General features: G+C 35.3%; 1 pseudogene; it reads right to left on the minus strand.

Annotated features, from left to right (window-relative positions):
* Positions 1–9,616: 9,616 nt before the first annotated feature.
* The window catches only part of LOC122755148, a 60,852-nt pseudogene continuing 43,200 nt past the window's right edge, over positions 9,617–27,268 (minus strand).

Raw genomic sequence — 27,268 nt, forward strand, 5'->3', positions numbered from 1 at the left:
GCCGGATTTGAACTCAGGTACTCCTGACTCCAGGGTCAGTGCTCTATCCACTGTGCCATCTAGCTGCCCCCCCCATTTCTAACATTTGTGAGCTATCCTTATAATCTCTACTCTGTGTGAGTGTGTGTGTGTGTATGTGTTTGGGTGGGTGAGGTTCAGGCCAACCTGCTTTCATTCTTCCTGTGACTCTTTTCCTGACTTTTTATACTTCTCCTGTCCTCACTTTGCTTTCTATCTACCTTCTGTGTGTCATCTTTCCCCATTAGAATATACCATTTCTGGGGTGGCTAGGTGGCGCAGCGGATAGAGCACCAGCCCTGGAGTCAGGAGTACCTGCGTTCAAATCCTGGCCTCAGACATTTAACACTTACTAGCTGTGTGACACTGGGTAAGTCACCCTACCCTCATTGTCCTGCAAAAAAAAAAAATAATGTATATATATGTGTGTGTGTGTGCATATATATATATATGTATGTATGTATGTGTATATATACACATATTTATACATATGTATGTATGTGTGTGTGTGTATATATATATATATATATATATATATATACCATTTCTTTGCATTGAGACTTCCTTTATTCTTATATTTTAAAAATATTTGTATTTGTATTTGTATTTCCTGTATTTCTTTATTCTTTGTATACTCAGGATTTATCACAGTTTTTGGAACATAGTAAGCACTTAATACTTATTCCCATCCTTCTTTCCTTTCTTCCTTTAGGAGCAGCTAGATGTTTCTCAGACACTTGACTAACATTTGTGTGACCTTGGGCAAGTCAATTAACCTGTTTGTTTAAGTTTCTTTGTCTGTAAAACGGAAATAATAATAGTACCTACCTCTCAGGGATTTTTTTAAAATACATTTTTGGCGGGGCAGGGCAATGAGGGTTAATTGACTTGCCCAGGGTCACAGAGCTAGTGTCAAGTGTCTGAGGCCAGATTTGAACTCAGGTCCTCCTGAATCCAGGGCTACTGTGTCACCTAGCTGATCCCCTCTCAGGACTGTTGTAAGGATCAAATGAGATAATAATTGTAAAGCACTTAGCATATTGTCTGAAACATAGTAAGTGCTATATAAATGTTAGCTAATATTAGGAATTATTATTCATTCCATTCTTCCTTCTATTCTTTTTTTTTCTTTTTTTTATTTCTGCATTAGTCATGTTATACGAGAAGGATCAGAGTACAAAAGAAAAACCTCAAATCAGAAAACCAATAGCACCAAAAAGAAAAGAAATAGTATGGTCTAATCAGCATCCATATTCCACAGTTCCCTTTTTTTCTGGATTTGGAAAGCCTTTTCCATCATGAGTACTTTGGAACTTTTTTGTACCATTGGAATGGTGAGAAGAATCTAGTCTATCACAGTTGATCAACACATAATGTTGATGATACTGTGTATAATGTTCATCTGGTTCTGCTCATCTCACTCATCATCAGTTCATGCAAGTCCTTCCAGGTTTCTCTGAACTCCTGTTCATTGTTTCCTACAGCACAATAGATTCACATACCATAACTTATTCAGCCATTCCCAACTGATGGGCATCCCCTCAATTTCCAATTCCTTGCCACCACAAAAAGAGTAGCTATAAATATTTTTGTACATATGGGTCCTTTCCCCTTTTTTATGATCTCCTTGGGGAAAAAACCCAAGAGTGGTATTGCTGGGTCAAAGGGAATGCACAGCTTTATAGCCCTTTAGGCATAATTCCAAATTGGTCTCCAGAATGGGTGGATCAGTTCACAGCTCCACCAACAATGCATTAGTGTTCCAATTTTTCCACAGCTTCTCCAACATTTATTATTTTCCTTTTTTGTTATATTAGCCAACCTGATAGGTGTCAGGTGGTACCTCAGAGTTGTTTTAATTTGCATCTCTCTAATCAATAGTGATTTAGAACATTTTTTCATATGGGAATGGATAGCTTTGATTTCTTCATCAGAAAACTGCCTGTTCATATTGTTTGACCATTTCTCAATTGGGGAATGACTTGGATTCATATCAATTTGATTTAGTTCCCTATATATTTGAGAAATGAAGCCTTTATCAGAGGTACTGGCCATAAAAATTGTTTCCCAGATTTCTGCCTCCCTTCTAATTTGCAATGCATTGCTTCTGTTTGTACAAAAACATTTTAATTTAATGTAATCAAAATCATCCATTTTGTATTTCATAATATTCTCTATCTCTTCTTTGGTCATAAACTTCTCTCCTTTCCAAAGATCTGAAAGGTAGACTATGCCTTTTTCTCCTAATTTACCTATGGTATTGCCTCTTATGTATAAATCATGTACCCATTTTGATGTTATTTTAGTGTAAGGTGTCTATGCCTAATTTCTGCCATACTATCGTCCAGTTTTCCCAGCAATTTTTGTCAAATACTGAATTCCTATCCCAGAAGCTGGGGTCTTTGGGTTTAGCAAACAGTACATTGCTAATGTCATTTACTACTGTGTCTCCTGTGCCTATCCTATTCCATTGCTCCTCCACTCTATTTCTTAGCCAGTACCAGATAGTTTTGATGACTGCTGCTTTATAGTAGAGCTCCAGATTTGGTACAGCTAACCCACCTTCCTGTGCATTTTTTTTCATTATTCCCCTTGATATTCTTGACTTTTTGTTTTTCCAGATGAATTTTCTTATTATTTTTTCTAGCTCTATAAAATAATTTTTAGGTAGTCTCATTTGTATGGCACTGAATAAGTACATTAATTTAGGTAGAATTGTCATTTTTATTATATTAGCTCAGCCTATCCATTAGCAATTGATATCTTTCCAATTATTTAGATCTGGTTTGATTTGTGTGAAGAGTGTTTGGTAATTGTGTTCATAGATTGCCTGGATTTGGCTTGGCAAGTAGAATCCCAAGTATTTTATATTATCTACCATTATTTAAATGGAATTTGTCTTTCTATCTCTTGATGCTAGACTTTGATGGTCATGTATAGAAATGCTGATGATTTATGTGGATTTATTATATATCCTGCTACTTTGCTAAAGTTGTTAATTGTTTCAAGTAATTTTTGAGTTGGTTCTCTAGGATTCTTTAACTATACAATCATATCATCTGCAAAGAGTGATAGTTTTGTTTCCTCCTTGCCTATTCTAATTCCTTTAATTCCTTTCTCTTCTCTGATTGCTAAAGCTAACATTTCTAGTACAATATTAAATAATAGAGGTGAAAATGGACATCCCTGTTTCACCCCTGATCTTATTGGGAAGGCCTCTAACTTATCTCCATTACATATAATGCTTGCTGATGGTTTTAGTTAGATACCGCTTATTATTTTAAGGAAAGCTCCACGTATTCCTAAGCTCTCTAGTGTTTTTTATTAGGAATGGGTGCTGTATTTTGTCAAAAGCTTTCTCTGCATCTATTGAGATAATCATATGATTTTGGTGAGTTTTCTTATTGATGTGGTTGATTATGTTAATAGTTTTCCTAATGTTGAACTATCCCTGCATTCCTGGTATAAATCCCACCTAGTCATAGTGTATTATCCTGGTGATCACTTGCTGTAATCTCCTTACTAATATCTTATTTAAGATTTTAGCATCAATATTCATTAGGGAAATTGGTTTATAATTTTCTTTCCCTGTTTTTGCTCTGCCTGTTTTTGGTATCACCACCATATTTGTGTCATAAAATGAATTTGGTAGAACTCCTTCACATATTTTTCCAAATAATTTGTATAATATTAGAATTAATTGTTCTTTACATGTTTGGTAGAATTCAACTATAAACCCATCTGGCCCTGGGGATTGTTTCTTAGGGAGTTCATTAATAGCTTGTTCAATTTCTTTTTCTAATATGGGTTTATTTAAGGATTTTATTTCCTCTTTAGTTAACCTGGGCAGTTTTTATTTTTGTAAATGTTTATCCATTTCATTTAGATTGTTAAATTTATTGTCATACATTTGAGCAAAATAGTTCCTAATTATTGCTTTAATTTCCAATTCATTGGTGGTAAGATTACCCTTTTCATTTTTGATACTGGTAATTTGGTTTTCTTCTTTTTTTTAATCAAATTAACAAATATATTATCTATTTTATTAGTTTTTTCATAAGACCAGTTCTTAGTTTTATTGATTAATTTTATAGTTTTCTTGCTTTCAATCTTATTAATTTATCCTTTAATTTTCAAGATTTCGGGGCAGCTAAGTGGCGCAGTGGATAGAGCATTGGCCCTGGAGTCAGGAGTACCTGAGTTCAAATCCGGCCTCAGACACTTAACACTTACTAGCTGTGTGACCCTGGGCAAGTCACTTAGCCCCGATTGCCTCACTAAAAAACAAAAAAAATTTTTTTCAAGATTTCTAGTTTAGTATCTAATTTGGGATTTCTAATTCGTTCTTTTTCTAGCTTTTTAAGTTGCATGCCCAATTCATTGATCTTCTCTTTTTCTTTTTTATTCATGTAAGCAGTTAGAGCTATAAATTTTCCCCTAAGCACTGCTTTGGCTGCATCCCATAGATTTTAGTATGTTGTCTCACTATTGTCATTCTCTTGGATAAAGTTATTGATTGTTTCTATGATTTGTTGTATGACCCACTCATTTTTTAGAATGAAATTATTTAGTTTCCAATTGATTTTCAGTCTACCTTTCCATGGCTCTTTCTTACATGTAATTTTTATTGCATCATGATCTGAGAAGGATGCATTTACTATTTCTGCCTTTCTACATTTGACTATGATGTTATTGTGCCCTAATACATGGTCAATTTTTGAGTATGTGCAATGTGCTGCTGAGAAAAAGGTATATTCCTTTCTATCCCCATTCAATTTTCTCCAGACATCTATCATGTCTAACTTTTCTAGTATTCTATTCACCTCTTTCACTTCTTTCTTATTTATTTTGTGGCTAGATTTATCTAATTCTGAGAGGGGAAGATTCAGATCCCCCACTAGTATAGTATTACTGTCTAATTCCTCTTATAACTCATTTAACTTCTCTAAAAATTTGGATGCTATACCACTTGGTGTATTCATGTTTAATATATTGATATTACTTCATTATCTATAGTACCTTTTAGCAAGATGTAGTTTCCTTCCTTTTTTCTTTTAATGAGATTTATTTTTGCCTTTGCTTTGTCTGAGATAAGGATTTCTACCCCTGCTTTTTTTACTATACCTGATGCATAATATATTCTGCTCCAGCCTTTTACCTTTATTCTGTGTGTATCTCTCTGCTTCAAATGTGTTTCTTGTAAATAGCATATGGTAGGATTCTGGTTTTTAATCGACTGCAATTCACTTCCGTTTTATGGGAGAGTTCATCCCATTTACATTCACAGTTAAAATTATTAACTCTTTGTTTCCCTCCATCTTCTTTTACCCTTTGCACTTTTTTTCCCTTTCTTTCCCCCTATTCCATTTGACCAGTGTTTTGCTTCTGACCACTGCCTCCCTCAATCTGCCCTCCCTTTTATCAGCTGCCCTTCTTTATCTTGCCCGTTTTTCCCCCACTTGTGTGCTCCCTTCTATCAATATCACCCTTTTCCCACTTCCACCTTTTGTTTCTTTACAGAGTAAGCTAAGTTTCTTTATACAAATGGGAGTGTATTTTATTCCCTCCCTGAACCAAGTCTGATGAGAGTAAGGTTGCAACAATGCCCACCCCTCCCTTCTTTCCCTCTGTTGTAATGGGTTCTTCCTCCCCCTAGTCTTCTTTTATTCTGTCCCTTAAGTTTCTTTATATCATCACAGCAAAGTAGATTTAATAACAATACCTTTACAGAGATACAGATCTCAAGAGTTAAAAGTATTATCCTCCCTTATATGGACTCAAGAAGTTTAATATCATTGAACAACCCTTTTCTCCCCCTTGTTTACCTCTTTATATTTCTCTAGAGTCTTGTATTTGGAGATCAAATTTTCTGTTCATTTCTGGTCTTTTTCTCAGGAAGCCTTGGAAGTCCCCTAATTCACTGAGCATTTTCTTTCAGAGGAAAATGTGGACATTCAGTTTTGCTGGGTAGTTGATCCTGGGTTGTAATCCAAGCTCCTTTGCCTTCCTGTATATCATATTCTAAGCCCTATGGTCCTTTCATGTTGAAGCTGCCGGGTCCTGAGAAATCCTGACTGTGGCTCCATGGTATTTAAATCTTTCTGGCTGCTTGGACTATTTTCTCCTTCACCTGATAATTCTAGAGTTTGGCTACTATATTCCTTGAAGTGTTCCTTTTGGGGTCTCTTTCAGGAGGTGTTTGATGGATTCTTTCAATGATGATTTTATCCTCTGATTCTACAATTTCAGGGCAGTTCTCTATAATAATTTCCTGCAATATGCTGTCTAGACTCTTTTCTTGATCATGGCTTTCAGGCAGTCCAATAATTCTCAGATTATCGATCCTGGACCTATTTTCTAGGTCAGTTGTTTTTCCAATGAGGTATTTCACATTTTCTTCTATTTTTTCAGTCTTTTGATTCTGCTCATCAGATTCTTGTTGTCTCATGGAGTTATTCACTTCTATCTGCTCAATTTTAATTTTTAAGGCGTTATTTTCCACAGTAAGCTTTTGCACTTCTTTTTCTTTTTGGCTAATTATTTCTCTCATTTTGCCAATTATATTTTTTATGGAATTGTTTTCCTCAGTCATTTTTTGTGCTTCTTTTTGCAGTGTAGCTCTTATTTCTCTGATTTCTTTTTCCATATTTTCTTCTACCTCTCTTATTTGGTTTTTAAAAGTCTTTTTGAGCTCTTCAAAGAGGGCTTTTTGGTCTTGAGAGAAGATCATCTTCCCTCTTGAGTCTTCACTTGTTGGCTTTTTGACTAACTCATCTGTGTTTAAATTTTGGTCTTTCCTTTCACCATAGAAGTTGTCAATGGTAAGGGCCCTTTTTTGTTTCTTTGCTCATGTTGTAGGCTATTTTTAAACTTATCAAGTTGAAGTCTGCTCCTGGGGCACATGGTTCAGGGTTGCAAGCTTCTTACTGCTCTCAGCTGCCCCACTCTCAGCTGCCCCACTCTCAAATTGCCCAGGGTCACACAGCTAGTAAGTGTCTGAGGCCAGTGCTTTATCCACTGTGCCACTTAGCTGCCCTTTAATGTTGTTTTTAAGGCAAATACAGGAAAGCTCAGGAAAGTTCCCAGCTTCTCTCTGCCATCTTAGCTCTGTCCCCCCACAATCCCTCCTTCTATTCTTGCCACCTCAGATCGTTCCTTTTTGAACTCTTGTCTATATTGTTATAACCACTTGACTGCTTTCCTTAAAACTGACACCTTATTCCCACGTCAATATTTCCCTGCCTGCAATTAATTTTAAAGAAGCTCCCAGATTTAACTTCATAATCCATAATTTTATCACATTATTCCATTTCAAAAATATTTGGTGATTCTCAATTGCCTATTGAATAAAATAAAAATTCCTTATCATTCCATAAAAAGTATTCTTTATCAAGTGATTCTTCACACTCTGAATTCTTATAGCACTTTGCATATTAATGTGAAATCAGTAAACTCTACTGAGAATTATATATAGGTCTGTGTTTTTTATCCCTATTAGGAATGTAATCACCTTGAGGGATAGTGTTTGATTCAATTTTGTACTATTTAAATACTTATACTCTATCCCCAGTGCCTGGAATGTACCATGCAAGATGTTCAACAAAATGTATTGGATCAACAACTACAACAAATAAAGAATTAAATTATTAAAATATGTATTAACAAAGAACTACTTTATCAATAAATTAGGAGGACATATTTGGGGACAGGTACAAAAAGGTTCAGGGTTATGTATATTCATATATACTTATAGAGAATATATTATGTGACTCATTATATATGCATTTTAGATTATGCATTCTTCTGGATTATTTGTTCTTTGCCTTCTTCCCTTTGGAATGTTTAATTTAAATAGTTTGCACACAACTATACCTCACTATTTTCACTGAAATCCTAATTTTCAAGAATACCCAGGTGGCCCTATGTTAGGAGGGAGGTATATATCTACTTATATGCTCTTTGTGTTATTTTTTTCTTCTTCTTCATTTAGAAATTTCTTGTGAAAGTATTTGGAATAAGCTCACTCTGACCTTGTTACTGAAGAACAGTGGTTTGCAGAGCAGAATTCTCTGGAGGGACATAAATCAATGTGGTGGTTCACATTTGTTTGAATGTATGTCAAGTAATCACAGTGTAACATCCAACTATTGACTGAGCAAAGAGAAAGTAGAAAATCCTAATATTTTCACTTGGAATCACAAATCCTAAGAATATTTCTCCACTAAACTAGAAAGATATATATGTGGTAAATTTTATTAAATCACTTGATAAATTATAATTTGTAAAATCAAAACTAAATTATTCAAAAGGACCATTTAAGATTGTATTATTCTCAAAAGATTTTGTTATGGTTTATAAGCTTTACTATCTATGCAATTTTTCTTCTCCATTAGACATTTAAAATCATCCTTCTCCATTCCCTTTCTTCCCTTTAAAATTAATTCATTTCTTTGCTGTACAAATTCTCAGTGTGATTAGTTTAATATTTTCCATTTAGAAGAGTCTAACTCTTTTAGTGCTTACAGATGTCCCATACCAGAAACCATCAAATTGATTAGTATTCTAGTAAATATGGGATATTAGTAAATTTTGGATTTTATACACTTTATGACTATTGACACAGCACAGAAAGATTTACTGTGTTTTATGATCCCTGACTACTTCTCAAACACCAAATAGCTCCCACAAGTGTATACGATTGTTCATAAGGATTATTGTGCAAGAGAGCATAGATCAATCATCTCAAAGTCATGCCCAACTCACAGTGGGGTCATTAACATCATTTTTGTGTAGTAAGAACCTTGTTTTTGAACAACAGATCAACAAATATTTTTTTTCTTCAGTTTCTCTTCTAAGTGAAGGGATGGTTGGGAAATCCAATTTAAACCAACTTAGACAGAGTCAATCTGCAAAATACAAAATGAAATAATCCCCTATGGTAGCTGTCATTTGAGGTTATATATCCCTCATTCCACTCCATCTCATCCACATTAACACGAAGAAAGATCATATTGTTTACTGGTATCAAACTTCAAAACTTGGCTTGCCTAAGGCATTGTTATAGCCCAGAATCCAAACCATCCACAGATATCAATTTGGAATGCAGCTTCAGTGCAAGTGGAATTGCTGTCACGTACAAGTCTGAAATACGAAGAGTGCTGAGCAGCTGACATTCCTAAAGACGATCATGAAGACATTTATCCAGATTTGACTGCATCCACTTCTCCCATCCCTTCGGATGCTTATGTCAACTTTGACAGGTGGGGTGATGAATGGGTAAAGTGTTGACAGGTGAAGACAGAGGGGCTGAATAAGAGAAATATTCTGACTTTAATTTTTGTGACTTTACCTTTTTTGACACAATGAACTCATATTAGTATGTGTGACTAAGTAAACCACAGTGTGAGGAGTCAGCCTCAAAGATCTCAGGCCATTCAAGCAGAATGGCCTATAAGGAGGTAAAGGAAAACTTGTTCCTCGTTTTGCTAAAGCTTCATGTCTTGGGAATTAATACTCAGTAAAATCTTAGAATGAATTTATTTATTTATTTCTATTTCTATTTATTTATTTACATTTGCAAAAACATGTATAATTTTATTCAATCCATGAAGGACTGAAGGATCCTTGAAGGATACAGCATCACCTGGATCCTGTGTCCAATGGCCTTGGCAGGAAGATTGCTTCTGAACTTGGCCCAAACCATTCCACTATTACCATGAGCCCAAGTAACATTCCCCCAGATCACTCTTATTCTATTGGGTTTTTCACCAAGAGTCATTGTGTTGTTTTTTGCCTCGTACATATAAGTACATCACTTGCCCAAATAGAATTCAGGGTCATCCTGAGCACAGACTCCTTCAATTTTCAAAAGAGCTGTATGTTCCCTCTGGTTTTGTGGGCCTCGCATGTAGCCACCAAACATGGCCTTGGACCACAGTCTTCCAGACCTTTTGCTGTTCTAGAAATCCTGCATTAGAAATATTATAGAAGAAGAATCAGAGCAAAGAAGAAAAACCTCAAAAAACAAAAACAACAGCACCAAAAATGAAAGAAATAGTATGGTCCACTCAGCATCCATATTCCAAAGTTCCTTTTTTTTCCCCTGGATTTGGAGAGCCTTTTCCATCATGAGTCCTTTGGGACTTTCTTGTACCATTGGATTGGTGAGAAGAATCTAGTCTATCACAGTTGATCAACACATAATGTTGATGATACTGTGTATAATGTTCTGGTTCTGCTCATCTCACTCATCATCAGTTCATGCAAGTCCTTCCAGGTTTCTCTGAACTCCTGCTCATTGTTTCCTACAGCACAATAGATTAACATACCATAACTTATTCAGTCATTCCCCAACTGATGGGCATCCCCTCAATTTCCAATTCCTTGCCACCACAAAAAGAGTAGCTATAAATATTTTTGTACATATGGGTCCTTTTCCCTTTTCCATGATCTCTTTGGGAAAAAGACCCAAAAGTCATATTGCTGGGTCAAAGGGTATGCACAGCTTTATAGCCCTTTGGGCATAATTCCAAATTGCTCTTCAGAATGGGTGGATCAGTCCACAGCTCCACCAACAATGCATTAGTGTTCCAATTTTTCCACAGCTTCTCCAACATTTATTATTTTCCTTTTTTTTTTTGTTATATTAGCCAACCTGATAGGTGTCAGGTGGTACCTCAGAGTTGTTTTAATTTGCATCTCTCTAATCAATAGTGATTTAGAGCATTTTTTCATATGGGAATGGATAGCTTTGATTTCTTCATCAGAAAACTGCCTGTTCATATTGTTTGACCATTTCTCAATTGGGGAATGACTTGGATTCATATCAATTTGATTTAGTTCCCTATATATTTGAGAAATGAGGCCTTTATCAGAGGTACTGGCCATAAAAATTGTTTCCCAGATTTCTGCCTCCCTTCTAATTTGCAATGCATTGCTTCTGTTTGTACAAAAACTTTTAAATTTAATGTAATCAAAATCATCCATTTTGTATTTCATAATATTCTCTATCTCTTGGTCATAAACTGTTCTCCTTTCCAAAGACCTGAAAGGTAGACTATTCCTTCTCCTAATTTACCTATGGAATCACCTCTTATGTCTAAATCATGTACCCATTTTGACATTATTTTAGTATAAGGTGTCAGATATTGGTCTATGCCTAATTTCTGCCATACTATCTTCCAGTTTTCCCAGCAATTTTTGTCAAATACTGAATTCCTATCCCAGAAGCTGGGGTCTTTGGGTTTATCAAACTTTACATTACTAATGTAAAATTAATACCTGAATTTTCCTTTTCTTTGAGAGGCCTAGGGATTATTCAATTGAGAGAAACTGAACTGAGAAAAGTAAGTTTTCTGAATAAACAGCCAGGAAATTGTGAGCCTCAAGGCCTGTAGCAGGTCATTTGGTATAGTGTAGTGATTTTTTCATATAATGTTTTCCCTACAACAAAAGATATTGATGAAAATGGACTTAGAGATTATCTGAATTTTCTATTAAATGTCTGTGTATTTATAGATAACAATGAAATTATTTATATTACTTAACCTGTACCTCAATTCCAAGGACGAAAAATTATTTCCCAATCTGGGCTAAGATGAAAGAGTAGATAGGCATTTATGGGGTACCATGCATGGGGAAGTCAAGTGACAAGGTTTAAATTAAGAAATCAGGCCAGACAAGTAACCATGATTCTGGAAAATCAAGCAATTTCCCAATTGAAAGAATTGAATTTACAGATAATTTCTTATTCTCTCCTTAAAACTCTTCAAGAGGGGCAGCTAGGTGGCTTAGTGGATAGAGTACTGGCCCTGGAGTCAGGAGGACCTGAGTTCAAAGCTGGCCTTAGACACTTGACACTTAATAGCTGTATGACCCTGGGCAAGTCACTTAACCCCAACTGCCTCACCAAAACCAACCAAACAAACAAACTCTCTAAGGAATCAAAAATTTATATAATGTGAGCTCTATTATTTTCTTTCCTATGCTTTAATTTTATTTTTTCTCCTCTTTTTTCTTTTCCCTTTATTTTTCTTCTTTTCTTCACTCCTTTCTTCCTTTCATTACTATTAATGTAAGGTGAGAAGGGAAGAATTAACAGAGCAGATTCTTTCTCAAACACTTGTTTGCATTTCATTACACACACACACACACACACATACACACATGCCACAGCAAAGCCAGTTAGGAGGATTAGAGGCAACCACCATGGTGAAATCTCCCCATATTCCCTTCCAAACCACTTTACTATAATTCATCAAATAAAATTTTGGAATGGAAAAGTGAACACAAATTTGGGATGAGATATTTTTCTAGCCTAATAAAATTTAAGTGTTAGGCAGAACTCTGTATACCACGGTAAAAGGATGGTAGGTGTTTGTTCTGAACCCACATATGTGGCAACAGGAACATCAAGAACTCTCAGCCTAGAAACAGTAAGGGAGTTGGAAAATTATTCAGAGATTATAGGGAGCACTTTATTGGCACTGGGTAAAACTTGGCCTAATTGACATGTCTATTGCCCATATGCAGTTCTTCATTGCAGTTCATGGTCATGGTCACAGTCACAGGGCTCATATATGTGCTAGTGGTGGATCACTAGCTCTGAAAACAATAGCACAAAATCTTGAAGCTTGGGATAGTGCCTTAGCACCCTCAGGTAATTATAAAACCAACTTTGACTTAAAGTTCAAACTTAAGAAATAGGCTGAAACATGGGCAAAAATAAATAAATAATTTAAACTAAAAAGCTATTACAGTGGCAGGGCAGATCAAGAAATAAACTCAGAAGACAACAATGTTAAAACATCTGCAACCAAATCCTCAAAGAAAAATTCTAATGAAACCAAAGTCCAACAAGATTTCCTGGACAAATTAAGGAAATATATGAGTGGTAGAGGAAAAAATGGTAAATAAATGAGAGTTATTAAGGAAATTGTGAAAAAGAGAATTAACAGCTTCATAAAAGAGGCACAAAAATAATGGGGGAAAAATAGTTTAAAAAATGCAGAATTGAACTAAAAAAAAGGGACTCAAATTTATGGGGGAAAAACACTGTTTATAAAGCAGAATGGGCCAAATGGGAAAAAAATAATTATGAAATCTCACAGAAGATTTTAAAAAATTAGAATTAGGCAGCTTGAAAGTAATGAAATATCAATTAACCTGAGGCATCATTAAATTGTCATGAGAATCAATAAACAATAAAACAAAATAAAAAGAAGAAAATGTAAAATGTATCATAAAAACCCTGGAAAATTGATTGAGGAAACTGCACCAATATCTTAGAGTGTAAAATATAAATTGAAAACAAAATCCCCTGATCACCTCCTGAAAGAGATTGCAAAATGAAAACTCCTAAGAATGTTGTAGTCAAATTCCAGATTTTTCTTCTCAAAGGGAAAATACTTTAAGAGGCAAGAAAGAAACAATTCAAATATTATGGAATCACAGGTTGGATCACACAAGATTTAGTAGCTACCACATTACAGAAACTGATGGCTTGTAATATGATACTCCAAAACATAAAGCAACAAATCACTCTCTTTTTTCCCAAAAGTGCAATGGAGGCAAGAATTTCCTGATCTTACTCTAAATTTTTTCTTATTACTTATGTCTCAGATCCAGGGGGGAAAGGTGAGCAATTCAGGCCTGTATCTTATGGTGAGAACGGTGAACTTCATGGTGAGAAAGAAAGAACTGGATTAGGAGTTTTAAAGCCTAAAGAAAGATAGAATGATAAAACATTATGATTAGATAAAGGCTTTTGGGAGTACATGTACAAAGGATGAAACATACTATCCACCTCCAAAAAAGGAACTTTTATTGATTGAACAGACTGAAGCATGCTATTTTTCACATTCTTAAGTGACAAACATGATGATGTTTTTTTGTTTGTTTTTGTTTGGTTGGTTGGTTTTTGTGGGGCAATGGGGTTAAGCGACTTATCCAGGGTCACACAGCTAGTACTTACTAGCTCTCAAGTGTCTGAGGTAAGATTTGAACTCAGGTCCTCCTGAGTCCAAGGCTGGTGCTTTATGCACTGCACCACCTAGCTGACCCTGATGATGTTTTGCATGATCATATATGTATAACCCATATCAGATTGTTTGCCACCTCGGTAAGTGGATAGGGGAGGGAGGGAAGGAGGGATGGAGATTGGAATGGAAAAATATTAAAACAATTTTTAACCTGAAAGAAAAAACATAAAGGATTTCAGATTATAGCCAAGAATCGCTTACCAGAAAAACTAAGTGTAGTCTTTAATAGGGAAAAATGGATATTTAATGATATGGAAGACTTTCAAACATTCCTAATGAAAAGACCAGAATGAAATAGAAAATTTGACATTGAGACAGAAGACTCAAGAGAAGCATAAAAAGGTATACATGAAAGAATAACTACATATTTGCATTTCTCTATGGGAATATGTTAGACATAACTCCTAAGAACATTATCATTATTAAGGCAGTTAAAATGAGTTTGCAAAGACAGAGTATATATTTGTGGAGAGAGAGAGAGAGAGAGAGAGAGAGAGAGAGAGAGAGAGAGAGAGAGAGAGAGATACTGATACTGGGAGGAGGGGCAAGACAGGTAGAAGAGGGATGATTTTCTCACATAAAAGTAGTATACAAAAAGAGCTTCTGTATAGGGGGAAAAGGGAGAAACATGGCATGGCATTCAATGTTTGAATGTTGTCATATATGATTGTTATGGAATACTCTTGTGCTATAAGAAAGGGGTGATTTCAGGGGAAACAAACAAACATGGCAAGCCTTATATGAACCCATTCAAAATGAAATGAAAACAAAGAGATAGATTATTTTGCAAAGTTGTAATAATGTTCAACTGTGAAAGACTTGGCTACTATTATCAATAAAATGATCCAAGACAGTTCCAAAGGGCTTATGGTGAAAAAATACTCACCAGTTCTGGAGAGAGCATTAATGAACTCTAAGTGCAAATTGAAGTATAATTTACTCACTTGCTTTATTTTTCTTGCTTTAAAAAGATGGCTAATATGTAAATATGTTTTGTATGATACCATATTTATAATTGGTACCATATTGCTTGACTCCCCAGTAGGTGTGAGAGGGCCTGGTGGAGAGAATTTTTAATTCAACATTTAAAAAGAAAAGTTTTAAAATAAATAATAAATTTTCAAAATGAAAACAGAGAGACACACACACCACCAAAAAAAAATTATTCTTTTCTCTGTTCAATGTCTTCTCTCCTTTTTTTTATTGTCCATAGTGTAGAATTACTTAATGCCTTTATTATTTGTGTATTTTTCTAGACTTCTTTGCTATTATAGGAGTTTAAAGCTTTTAAACTTTCTTCTAGGTCATGTATTTTAATTCCTCTAAATTTCATATTATACATTATTCTTAATATTTTACATATTAATTGAGGTTCATTTAATCTATTTTAGTCTCAGAACATATATAAATATATATATATATGTGTGTGTGTCTGTATGTGTGAATATGTATGTATGCATACACACAGACACACAGAGAAACACACATATGAACTTTCAATTATTCCACTGATATTTGTATTCCTTATTCATATCCACCTCATGTCTAACCTGTAATGTTCTAAACTATATCTGCTTATTCCTTTCACTGTAATTTCTGTAATGTTTATTCTTATAGCTCACAAATTTCATGTTATGTTAAACTCCTTTCTCTTTCATGTCTTTCATTTAGAGACACTAATTGGCACCTGGATTACTCTTGCTATACTGCCTCCTAGGCCACCCTTTCTGATTCTAGCTATACTTTCTATCACACCCCTCAATGTTTCTTCAGATATCCTAACTTTGCTGGTTATCAATTCATTTAGGTCCTACAACCTATTATTCTACTGTACCTCAGCTACACACAGTGATGTTTTACCCTTCATCTTGTCATTACTCACAAGTATTCCACTTCCTTTTTACATGTGCTCCCAAATGCCTTTATATAATCATAATCTTTTATCATTCTATCTTTCTTTTGGCTTTAAAACTCTAACGCAGTTCTTTCTTTCTCACCATGAAGTCTAATCTCTTTACCATGCAGTGAATTCTAAGGCCATAACTTCTGAACTGGTTATAGCCTTCTTTCCTCCCAATCTTGACCCTTTTATGAACCAATTCAATTCTCCACTAACTTTTATTTCTAGCAGCTCAGATCATAGTTTAGTAGGTGAAAAGATTTTGGTTTGTAGAAGGGCCTGTTAGGATGACAGGCAAAGCAGTATAGTGTTGAGAGCACCAATGCTATAGACAGAGGCCTTAGTATCAAATCCCAATTCTCACACAACTTCTATGTGACCTCAGGAGAATTAATTAATGTTCTGAAGGCCCAGTCTCCATATCTACAAAATAAGTTTTTTTGGACTAGATTAAGTTCCATCAAGAATTATCTGTATGATCCTATGATCTTATGCTCTTTTTTAATTGTTCAAATTTATTTTTCTAGTTTCATATTTACTTGTTGATTATAAAGTACAAAACCATAAGTGACAACAAAGTTGAAACTACTGTAAAATAGTGTCTTGGTATTGGTTGTTCTATAAGATGGTCTTATGTACCCTTAAATTCTTAGAGTCAATAAAAATATTGTTGGATTATCACACTCCCCAAAGCAGTGCCTCTGCATCATAAATGCAATTTTAATTGTTCCTTGCTATATCTCCCAAACTCTAAAATCATTTTCTGTGTCAGTGATCTTGTGGAGAAGTATACACTGGGCCCTAGAATAGAAAAGAATACCATGGTCTATTAGAGGACATTTATTAGTTTCTATAATGAAATTGTACCTTAATCTAGATAGATCATGTTAAGGTTTGAGACTGTTTTCAGGTCATTAAAAGGCTCTTCTGCCTCTCACATACACTGGAAACATTTTGAGTAATTCAGCATATTAGAGGAAAATGAGGCCAAGGCAGAAACCATGAAAATGAAGATATGTTAAGAAACCCCAAAGCATAGGAGGTAGAGGTCACAAACTTCAGCTGATCTTTGGAGATTTTCCATTTTTTTCTTTCTCAAATTGTATTTCTTCAATCAGTTGAATAGATTGTTATAATGATTATAGTGCAATAGTCTCAAACTTTTATTTGGTCTCAAGACTCCTTTCTACTCTTAAAATTATTGATGATCCCCAAAGAGCTATAGCTTATGTTATTTATATCTGTAATTCTTTATCATATTAGAAATTTTAAAAGATCAGTATTGTTATCTAACGGACCTCCTAAAATGTTCCTAGGAATGCTTAGAAGTCTCTAGACTGCACTTTGAGAGCTGCTCTTCTAAAGAATAGCTTAGACAATTTGATCATACTGAGAAATGATGCCAGGAGCAAATAAACAAATCAACAAGGGGAAAAACCTCCTTTGACCATATAGATCATGAAATACCACATTCATAGACTGCTAACCAACTGAAAGAAGAAGGGAATACCTTAGAGCAGTATGATGCATTATAGAATCTAGATGATATAATACATTATTTAGAAAATACACATTATATTTGGGAAAATATGTTCTTTTCAGCATCCTCTTGTATCCAGACAACATCGTGTGTAGGAGACAGAGAGACAGAGAGAGAGAGAGAGAGAGAGAGAGAGAGAGAGAGAGAGAGAGAGAGAGAGAGAGAGAGAGAGAGAGAAGCATAGACAAGGAGGGAGGAGGAGGAGGAAGGGGGAGGGAGGAAAAGAGAGAGATTTGAGATTTTTGGAAGGTAACTCAAATCCTTTGTGCAGTTTTAATGTTTAATTTTTTTAATTCACTACAACTTTGGAGACACCATGTATTTGTAACTTGTATAAGATAACATATAAAGGACAGGGAATATTAACCCCAAATATTTATGAATGTCAAAGACTTTTTTTTTTGTGAGGCAATTGAGGTTAAGTGACTTGCCCAGGGTCACACAGCTAGTAAGTGTTAAGTGTCTGAGCTGATGCCAAATTTGAACTCAGGTCCTCCTGAATCCAGGACTGGTGCTCTATCCACTGAGCCACCTATCTGTCCCCTGTAAAGAGTTTTAATCTTTTCAGAGCTTTGCCCAAATATTTTCTTTTTAATTAATAATTCAGTGGCTCTGGGTAAGGAGGTGGTTTGCTGGATTACTGCCTTCTGGTTCTTTTCCAAGAATTCCCACTGGAATGTTGTTTCTAGTTTAATCAACAAAGAGATTTGGATAGCCAGAATTGGAGCTCTTTGAAACACTCAATTGAAAATCCGAGTGAAGGCAACTTCTCTGATTTGTGCTAACTAAAATATTTTCATAGTTCTACTTTCAAGGATGCTTTGTTGTAAGATGAAAATGGGGGGTGGGGTCATACCTCAGTATTACATTCAAATGTCCTAACCAATAAATCTAGCAGTACTGGGACCAGGTGGTTTCAAGTCCAATACATTGCTATATGTTATGTTGGTCAACTGATAACTATCATCATGGAGAAGAGAAGATTGGCTGAGGATTTAACAACACTGTCCTCATTCCTAGGTGCATGGTATTGCAAGTTCATTCATGCACATTCTGATATGGTTTATCATCAATGATTTTTTCCTACAATGGGGACATGCAGGACCTCTAAAACACTTCATCTGATCCATTATGTTCAAAGATAATAACCTCTGGCTACAGTTATCGTAGCTTAGACAGCTTATTCTCAATAATCACAAAAAAATCATAATAAGTAGACTCTTGGGAAGCAGATAAAAAGTGCTTGGTTTGTCTCATAATTAGTAAGATGGTCAAATAAGTTTCTACATACTGTTCCAAAATATGAATTTAAAAAAAATTTAAAAACCTTATTAGACTGACTAATGCAAAATCACATTATTAGAAGGTAGGGAAATTGTATGAAAAAAACTCTAATGAAATAACAATGAAAAACAGTAGCAATTTCTGAGTAATCCTACACAGTGCTTCTTCTACAAACCTTGGTAGCATGACAAATCCTGCTAAATCAAGCCAATTTATAGGGTTGACCTTCAAGAGCTTGCTGTTCAGATATCAGTAGAACACCATAATAACAACAAATAATTCTGAACTGCACACCCCAGACTACAAAATATTGAAGATATTGATTCTGCCCAGCCAAAAGAAATAATTATAATGGAACTGTAGGGGTTTAGGTGTGAAGAGAGCAGAGAGATAACTAGAGGAGAAGCCACAGAACTTTTGTGCTTGAGAAAGAGATTAAATGTCCACCTTGAGTGACTCTTCTCCTGGAATAGGTTAATGTGGACAGGCTCCTACATGAAAGGAACCAAAGGAATTAAGACCTCTTCTTCAGTTGGAAGGTTTTCTGGGGTGGAGGCAGCTAGGTGGTGGAGTGGATAAAGCACCAGCCCTACATTCAGGAAGACATGAGTTCAAATCCAGTCTCAGACACTTGGCACTTACTAGCAATGTGACCTTGGGCAAATCACTTAACCCTCATTGCCCTGCCCCCGCCCAAAAGAAGCGATTTTATCAGACTGATCTTGGTGTTTATTAGTGATCTAAGCTAGATGAGTGAATGCAGTGCAATACACAAAATCACTGAAAGCTGTCTAGTCTTTTCCTGCTCCACTGTTATCAACTGTGTGTTGGCTCAGCTTTCCCTCCAAGTTAGCAGTGAACTATTCCCCTTTAGAGAAGCACTCTATTCTGTTGACATAAAATCTTCAGGTAATTGTCTTTTCTTGGAGCCACCACTTTTGTTGAATGCAAATGTTTAGCTTGCAGAAGATAAGTCTATAATCAGTCCAGCACTCTGAACCACACATCACATTTGTTACTCTAATACCCTGTTTCTTTTCTGTACAAAGACATAGTCTATTAAATGCCAATAGTTGCTGTAAGGATGTATCCTGGAGGTTTTATTGTATTTAGGTAAATAGAAGACAGTGTTGGTGATAAAAACAGCATGAGACCCTTAAGTCTTCTGTAGTAAATTATTGTTGATGTTGCTGTTGCTGTTTCTGACTCCATTCTTCATAAAGACTTTCTTACATGTCTGGTAGTTTGTACCTATTCTTGCATTAAAATCACCTATATTTATAAGCTTGTCCTCCTTCAACACATTGATGATGAGGTCTGCATAAAATTTTTCTTTGACCTCATTGGAATTTGTCATGGTGGAAGCATATGCACTTATCGATGGTGGCATGGTGCTTTCCTACAAGTGGCGATTGCATTGTCATGAACCTGCCATTTACTCCTTTTGGAAGGCATAAAAATTAGTTTTGATTGAAAAAACCTACATCAGCTTTATGACACTCCCTTTCACTGTTGCCATTTTAGAAAAAAACACACACATATCTGGCTTTGGGATTGGTAAGCTGTCCTTCATTTGACAGGCTTATTTCACTCAGGGCTGCTATTTGGATGAGATACCTGCTGGGTACTCTTGCAACAAGAGCTGTTGATTTTTTAAGTTTTATTGCACCTCATTTTGTTCATAAGCATGAGAACATTCCATGTACTAATGATGAGTAGAATCATCTTTGGAAAAGTATTTGTATCTTTTTGACCAGGGTGGTCAAAGCAGGCTAGGGTTGGATGAAGTAGATAACTTTTCAGAGCACCTTTTCTAGCCCCTTCCTCATGCCAGGAATTGAGCAATGGGGTCCTTCAAAAAGGCTGCTCAAATACCCAGGAGGCTGCTGAATCCCATTGCTACTTCAGTTGAGTGAGAAGATGACCATATGGCTTGGGTTCTTTGGATGCAGGGTCATGACTACAGATCCTAGTGTATCTGTACCTGCTACGTTATCACTGGCTTCTCACAGGACTTTGAGGTAGGTAAAAATGTTCAAATGGTATGGGTGATTTCTTTTGATTCATGCATAAATTGGATTTAAGTGAGGCAAAGTTGTTAGCCACATTTTCCCTTCCAATCATCAAGTCCAGTGGCAAGACAAAAATCAAAATAATAATAAAAATTATAGCTCAGGATGTAATGCATAACCTTGGCATCTTCAATGTTTAAACAAGCTTAGTATTCTGTAGCAACTGATTTAGCCACCTTCATGTCCATTGTAACAAATTATTTTCATCTACCCATTATACCGGGGAAATCTTTACATGCTTGGGGTAGAGACTCCATTAACTTACTAAATTGTTTGAGACTCCTGTTTATCCTCAACATGGTTTAGCTCATGTGCTAAAATTGTTTGCTGGGGTGTGACCACTGTATATAGTACAGCTTCTTGGAGCCAGAGGTAAGAGTTGGGTGAATCGAATGGATACTAAAGGTGGCAAGCAACCCTGAAAAGGGTTGTAAACAGAGTTACTAGTCTTCCCTGAACATAACCTATACCCTGTGATATTCTATTTATAACCCAATAGAGCAAATTTTGAGAAATAAATAATAAGGCAAAATAAAAGGAAAAAATAAGTGAGTGCATCTCAAACCCAATGTATCTTCCACCATTCTCATTGTGAAAGCACATACAATTACACACACACACACTTACAGTTTTCTTACCTATATCTAAGAAAAATGAAACCCTGAAAAAATTGGAAAAAATAAAGTCCTTACATAAAACATTTTAAAGACCTCATCAGTCCTAGTGTAAAAGAAAACACATTTCTCAAATGAAGGATCCCATAGAAGGCAATGGCAGAGGTCAATCATCTATATGTAAGGCCTTTATATCCAAGAACTGCTCTTTGCTTTTCCATAGCACACAGCTGCCTGATACTCATTTCTTAGCTTCCATACCATCAAATCCCTAGCATCTCTCAAGGTTTAGCTTGTGGACCACCTCCTATGTGAAGCTTTTCTTGATCTTTCCAGTTGTTGGTGCTATTTCTCTATTCAAATACACACAAATATGATGTGAGTAATTGTGCTTATATTTTATTATCCCTATATTATCTCTGTATTATACCAAATAAAATCTTAGCCCTTTGAATATAGCAAATGGTGCATTTTGGTCTTTCTCTGTCCATGGCCCAGAATACAGTTTGCATAGTAAATATTTTATAAAGACTTGTTAGTTGTAGTTGAATGGAAGCATTTTCATTTCCAAACTGTTCCACAATATCATTGCTATTATCATGGTTACGTTCTCAAAAATGATATTATCAAGCAAGGTAAATTAAAAGTTTATTGGATATTTTTTAAGCAAAAAAATATGTCTAGCAGATGTCCTAGATACAAACCAACAGTATATTCTTTGTGCCAGTTTTATGATCTAAGTCAAGGACTTATTTGTTTTTCCTTCATGTGACCAAATGACCCATACTAAACTGTCCCTAATGTATTTATTTTTCTTTTTCCCTTTTCTCCCTTTCCTTTCTTTATTCTTCCTCCCCCCTTTTCTTCTCACAAAAATTCAGCTCAATACAAATAATACATAGTAAGTACCTACTGTGTGCAGGGAATAAATATTTTTCCCAATGCATTACCCATCAGGTTCACAGATTTCTAAGCATCTATTTATTATCTTACTATATAGTTCACCTTACCATCTTTCTATATAATAAGTTACTTTTGAAAAAAAAACCTTTTTATTGGCATAGTTCCATCATTTATCTTTTCCAGAAAAACAAAACAAAAACTCCCACAACTTTATAACCTTATACACTGACTTAAGCAATGTTAGTGACTACTAGTTCCTTTTATCTTCCATCTTTCCTTTAAAATTCTCCAATAAATTATTCTTGCAGTTTGTGCTTTTTCTCATTTTTTCATTGTGTCATTAAAGCAAACTTTGGCAGAGATTTACTCAAGCAATACTTGAAAACCTTGTAAAACTCAGATACTAGTCCTAGGAAAACTTTCCTCTTTTTTAGAAGTTGAGTCATATTTCATAGCTTCTTGGGCACTGTATTTTTACTCTGAAGTATTTAACTTATAGATAGAATTTTATAGCCAGAAATAACATTAGAGCTTTTTTAGTCCACCCACCCAGTTTTATACTTTGATGTTTTGATGAATCAGTGATCTCATTGATTCGTTTTCTCTCTCCACTGATTCAAATGGCAAGCTGCCCACACTCCCATTCTGTCCATATCTTTCCATGAATATTTCACTGAAGAAGATATCTGATGACCTTTCTTGAGGGCTTTTAATATTTTGTATGAAATGCTAAAACATACTGGGTTTCTAGCTGTTATCACCAATTCTTGCTAAATGACTGGCCCATCTCCATTTCTGATAATATGTATAATTTCTGATATATTTTATGCTATTTTTTGCACATGAATCATCACTGGTAATGTATTATAGCACACTCACACCCACATTACATCTTCCCATTGCCCTTTAGGATCATTCATTGTTTTGATTCTTTTAAGACCATGATGTTTCTTGGTTTAAGTCCATATAGTACCACTGAGAAATTAAAATATGGCATTAAAATATGGGATTTTGTGTCAGGGAGAACCTTGAAATCAGTAGAGGAACTGTGCAGTTTTCCAAATATGATTGAGTTGGCAAGGTAACTCCTATTTAATTTTGGATTAAGATGATTGTGCATTTACAGAATCTAAGATGTATGTACTGTAAGGATAACTCAGTGGAACATTCCAATCCATCTGTATCTCATCTTGTGGACAATAGCTATTCTTCATCCCCTGTTCCTTTTTCTCCCATGTTACATGATAGGTCAATATTTCCTGAAAGGCTTAAGGATTTGATTGAATTAAGAATGTAGTATTCTGTAGCTTGAAACCATAAATACTATCTCCTTTGTAAATATAAGTAACTAGAGGATCTTGACATTGTGAGTGAAACTTTTTATATGGAATCTGAACCATTCATCTCTTATCACAATAGTGAACAACTTTGGTGACCATGGCTTATAATATTCTGCCTCTCTTTGTAAAAATTTCATTAAAATAAAACAATTTCTTTGGTAACATCCATTAAGGAATTTTGTATGAACTTTAAAAAAAACTATTTTATTTGAAGATAGACTAAAGTCTTAGAATATTACACTTTGTTACATGGACTCAAATTATTTTTTATTGTAAAAAGACAGCAACTGACAAAATTGTATTGTGTTCTTTACAAGTGTTTTTTTTTTTTTAATGATATTGTGACTCTGAAGATTTCAACTATTGTGGCAAATCATGCTGGGTGTGATTTCCAAATCAACTGGTTATGTACAATCCAAACTTCAATAGCCCTTCACCATCTAATAGACAGATTTGACAAATCTGTCAAACTGGTATCCACAATGCTCCACCATCTAGATTGCAATTTCCCTTCTAGCCTTATTTTATGGAACTTCCTTTCCATAATACTATATTCCAATTAAATTCAAATACTAGCTTCTCTAGAAAAATTCTCTAACTTCCACTATTGCACTTTTGCACATACCATTTCACTTGCTTGGAACATAATCCCTACTCATATATGTCTTTTATAATTATCATTTTCCTTCAAAAGTCTAGCTCAGGTGCTACATCCTGATTTTTATCCAGTTTTTAGTGCTTTCTCATCCTGAAGTCTTCCAGTCTTCCTTTTGTTCTACTTATTTGCATGCATGTTGTAACCTTCTAGTAATTAAAAGCTTTTTTTTTTTTTTTGGTGAGGCAATCAGTGTTAAGTGAGTTGCTCAAGGTCACACAGGTAGTAAGTATCAAGTGTCTGAGGCCTGATTTGAATTCAGGTCCTCCTGGATCCGGGGCCAGTGCTTTATCCACAGTACCACCTACCTGCCCCCTTAAATATAAGCTCTTTACAAAAGAAAGAAATGTTTTCATTCTTGACATTCTCCCTAAGAACCCATTAAGTATCATACTGTAATATAATTACTATATACTGAATAAATGTCTATTGAATTTAATTTAAATGACCTAAAATGATTTTTTGCTCTCCTAGTTATAATAGCAAGACTATGTCATGATGTTTCTACTTTCTCCTTATTTATAAGCAAGAAAGTAAAGAATCAAAGATTATCCTGAAATTATAAACCTGGATTGCTGGAAAAATGATTGTGTCCTTGAAAGAGATTGAAAAATATGGAAAAAATATTTGAAGAAGAAAATAATAAGTTCTCTCTTGGACATGTTGAGTGTGAAATACATTTTGAATTTTCAGATAAAATTATTCAGTTTGCCTTTGGAATTTATGATTTTCCCAGTAACTTGTCAGAACTGAGACACAGGCCTGGTTTCTTGACTCCTATTTTGGTGTTCTTTCCATTACTCAGCATATTTGTCAAATTGTGGTTCACAGGAGATTTCAACCATGAATACATAATATTGACATATAATTAGTTTTTACATTATTTACGTGTAATTGACAAAATATATAATGTACTAGAAAACAATTATTCTTTATCACCAAACAGGAGATCCTTGTGTTCATTCCTATCTCTAGTGCTAAATGTAAAGTGAAAGGAAATAGAATTAAATACTGCCTGTGACAACTACCAACCTTCCTACATATTTTAACCTTTTTAACATTAAGAAGCAGCATGCCACAGTAAAGAGAATGCTGGATTTAGAGTCAGAAGTATTTTTGTTCAAAACCCTACCTCTGATGCTTTCTAGTTACATGACTTTGGACATATTACTTGTTGAACTTCTTTTCTCATGTGTAACAGGGGGAAGAATAATATATGTTACCTCTAACTCATAGGTTTATTTTGAAGTTTGAACCTGACATTGGATGCAAAACACTTTGCAAACTTTTAAGTTTTATGTAAATTTCAGTTATTATTATTGCCTGTATAACCCAGGATAAGTCACTAAAAGTCCTCAGGTCCCAGTTTCCTTATTTGTAAAATGAAGGAACTGAATTAGATGACTACTAAGGGTTGTTTTTTTTTCCCAAAATCTATAACCCAATATTCCTACACATTTTTAAATCTCCTGTATTTTTTCTTCCATGTGGTCTACATTTTAATTTTCCCATTTATATATTTCAAATCTTTTTACATTAGAGGATTCCTCATGCTGAATTTATCCATCACTAAATAGTGGTAACACTAAGCTGATCCTATTCAACAGGAAAGCCCAGACATTTGGATTCCCACAATCACCTTGATAATTATGGCACTTGAGCAGATAAGCAAGAAAAAGGCTAACAGTGGCCCAATCCCTACTCCCTAGCACTGTCCCTCTCAGAGTCTCTATGTAGACTCATTTAGGCTAAGTCATCTGATTAGTATGAGTTAGATTAATTTTTTTACCAATATTTCTTTTATCAATATTCAACATTAATTTCTTCTCCTCTATGAATATTTCTTCTCTTCTCTTTAGTGTTTGGTTTTCCTACTTTATTTTACACAATTCCTTATATTCTTATAATAAAAACACCCATGATGCTTTAAAATTAACCAAAGCTAAAAACACACATGGCAGAGAAAAGACATTAAAAGCAGAGAGCTTCTGACACAATTACCACTAAAACAGCAATAAAACAAGCCCAGGAGTGACAAAACACACAGAAAAACTGTCTGAGATTATTTTCCAGATCATAGGGGGGCATATTGGGCTGTGAGCATAGTCCAATCCTGTGATTACACCAAAACAGACGCCAGACATGCTGCGAAAGAGGAATTTGGCCTGAGCCTCCAAATCAGCTGCAGAACCAGCATCTTCTGGAACTAATCTTACAGTCAGGTGAGTAGGCTGAATGGCTGATGTGGGGAGAAAGTGGAAGGGTGTCTGCAGGACATAAGGAGGAATTTGGCTCTCCTACCCAAGAAGGGAATTAGGAAGAAATCCTGAGCGTTGGGAGGCCCAGGTGGGGGTGGGGTACAGGCACATCAAAGCTAAGAACCACCAAAGCACTATGCTGGGTAGTTAAGTAGCAAGTTGGCTTGAGGTTATCTTGGGCAGAGAACAGGCCAGGCCATAGAAAAACCTTCCCTCCCTCACACAGAAACACCTGGGACCCTCTGAAGCTTGGGACACTGTAGCTTGGAAGTAGAGCCTGACTGTAAGAGGGAGTTAAAGGTCAAGTAAAGGACAGCAAGATGAGCAAGCACAGAAAGTTGAGAACAATAGAAAGTTTCTTTAGCAACAAGGAAGATGGAAGTGCACCATCAGAAGAGGATAGCAACCTCAGGGCCCCTACATTGAAAGCTTCCAAGAAAAATATAAATTGGTCTCAGACCATGGAAGTGCTCAACAGGGATTTGGAAGAGAAAGTAGGAGAGATAGAAGGAAGATTTAGAGAGGGGGAGGAAAGAATGGAAAGAGAAATGAGAGCAATGTAGGATAGTCATAAGAAAAAAGTCAACAGCCTGAAAATCCAAATGGAAAAAGGAGATAAAAAAGCTCTATGGGGGGCGGCTAGGT

This window comes from Dromiciops gliroides, chromosome 4 (genome assembly GCF_019393635.1).
Source record: "Dromiciops gliroides isolate mDroGli1 chromosome 4, mDroGli1.pri, whole genome shotgun sequence".
Classification (NCBI taxonomy): domain Eukaryota; kingdom Metazoa; phylum Chordata; class Mammalia; order Microbiotheria; family Microbiotheriidae; genus Dromiciops; species Dromiciops gliroides.